General features: G+C 29.4%; 1 long non-coding RNA gene across 1 annotated transcript; it reads right to left on the bottom strand.

Annotated features, from left to right (window-relative positions):
• Positions 1 to 589: 589 nt before the first annotated feature.
• On the bottom strand, positions 590 to 1,960 carry LOC121379443. Its single transcript, XR_005958844.1, has 2 exons — positions 1,095 to 1,960; positions 590 to 643 (listed from the first exon to the last, which is right to left on the bottom strand). It is a non-coding gene; the product is annotated as an uncharacterized LOC121379443 (long non-coding RNA).
• Positions 1,961 to 2,289: the final 329 nt, after the last annotated feature.

Raw genomic sequence — 2,289 nt, 5'->3', positions numbered from 1 at the left:
GAAAATGTATATCCAACATTTATAAAAAAAATGAATGTAGAAAATCTGAATGCAACAACAATATACACTCAGTGGGTTTAAATTTCTGTACAGTAAGGGCAAAAAACTCAACACAATTTAAATTAGCTGTAGTACTGGTACACAAGGTTCAAAAAAAAAAAAAAAAAAAAAAAACAACATTGGAATTTAAAAAAAAATGAAAATAATTTACAATGTAAAACTCAAAAATGAGTAGAAAAATACAATGAAATAAATTACATTACTGTAGTTCTAGAGCTCTAGGAAAAAATGGGAAAAATACACAAGAGTGAAAGGATAAATAAATAAAATGCACTTACATATCCTTTCCGAATGATGAAAAAAAAAACAGTACTGATAACACAGGCGCAAGAGTCACATTAATCAGAGTCTGGTACCACAATAGTTCTGTAGAAACACATTCTTGAAAGTTCTGCACAGAAACAAACGTTGGTTTTCAGTTGTCCAAGATCCCACAGTTTTAGATGAACGTTGTCCCTACGTCGGCTCCAAATGTAGCAGTCGGTATTTTGTGCGTGAAGCTAGGTTCAACAAAGTTCACAACACCAGCTACGGGTTAGGGCATCATCTTTTATTCATGTAAACATAATACACAAGACACACCCTGCAAGGATTAAAAACACAAACGTTAACAATATGGTAAAAACAATACAAATATATCCCTATCGAGGTAAAACAAACATTCAGGCATATATTAATGAAACACATTGCAAATCATAGAAAACCGTCATTAATCATTAATTATCATTCTGATGATTATGAATCATCATCCTCTTTATCCTAAATACTGTCATCACGATTATTAATCATGTTAACATACATGTATATATATATATAATAATCATTTCGTGACCACCAATTATAATCATTGATTATAGCAAAGGGGAGATAATTTATAGTAAATAGGGTTATTTAAATGATTGTAATTATAATTATTATTTGACGTAATAAAGCTTTATCATTAATGAGTTTATGAAAGAAAGGATATAAATTACAAGAGTATATTTAAAATTACAAATATATAAATATTAGACTTAACCTGTAGCTTAACATACCATATGAATTACACGTAGGCATTGTGTTGATATATTCCATAACAACTGGGGAAACCTGCATAAAAATAAATTCATAATATCAATTGTTTAGTATATGGTTTCCATATATCTATTATACATTCAGAACTAAAACATTTAAACTAATTCATTCCAAAACCAATGCTTTGGTGTAGTTCGTCATAAAAACAATTGATTAAACGTAGCTAAATTATTAACTCAGATAAGCTAACAACTAAAACAGAAACTTCACTTAAATCATAAAATATATAGTTTTGACAGCAGAAAACAAAGATGGCTGACATTCATTATGTCACGCCCTGTAATCCATAATAATTAAAAGGCAGATTTATTATTAAATATTATATGTTGAATTATTCATTAATCATTACCAGGAATAGAAAATTAGGCATTTACTATTATTATTTAAGTTTATCTTCTATAACAAATTAATACTAACCTTTAAATTAAACTTCTACTATTTCTCTCTTATCTGAACTTGTTTCTTCAAATACTAAATAATTCTGTCCTGTCTTGTCAGTCCAAAGAAAGCATGCAGATACATGTGAGTGTTAATTATCCAATGGGAGAGAAAGAGACAAGGGTCAAAGTTTAAAGATAGCTTGGGTGTTTGTATTGTAGCTATGGCTACCAAAAGAGCTCACACTGACTGCACTGATGTGGTCACGCGTGGTTGACCAGCATACACGAACATCACAGGTACAGGGCAATACTAGAAAAAGGTGATAAAATGTTAATTATAGTGATATGTTGTTCAACCTGTAGTTGTTACAGCCTGAAAATAAACATTAATGAAATACATACTAAATACCATACTTAAAGGTACATACTCCTCTAAGAACCTGAAATTAAACATTAATTACATAAAACCTATATGCTTAAAATACACGTGTTATAATGATATTGACAGACATAGTAGAGTTTGCGTTACAATAATATTGACAGACACATTAGAGTTTGCGTTATAATGATATTGACAAACATAGTAGAGTTTGCGTTATAATAATATTGACAGACACTGTAGAGTTTGCGTATTTTGTTAGCTCGGAGAGATTGAAGATTAGTTTCATTGTGTATTATGTTGTCCATTTTTTAATGATGTAAGAGTTTTATATATTAAACAGTATTATAGGGTTCACCCATCTATGTTCAAATTAATAAAGTTGCTAAGTGCAAA

The sequence above is a fragment of the Gigantopelta aegis genome, chromosome 8 (assembly GCF_016097555.1).
Source record: "Gigantopelta aegis isolate Gae_Host chromosome 8, Gae_host_genome, whole genome shotgun sequence".
In the NCBI taxonomy this organism is placed as follows: domain Eukaryota; kingdom Metazoa; phylum Mollusca; class Gastropoda; order Neomphalida; family Peltospiridae; genus Gigantopelta; species Gigantopelta aegis.
The sequence above is the reverse complement of the archived record's forward strand: the minus strand, read 5'-3'. Positions and strand labels throughout refer to the sequence as shown.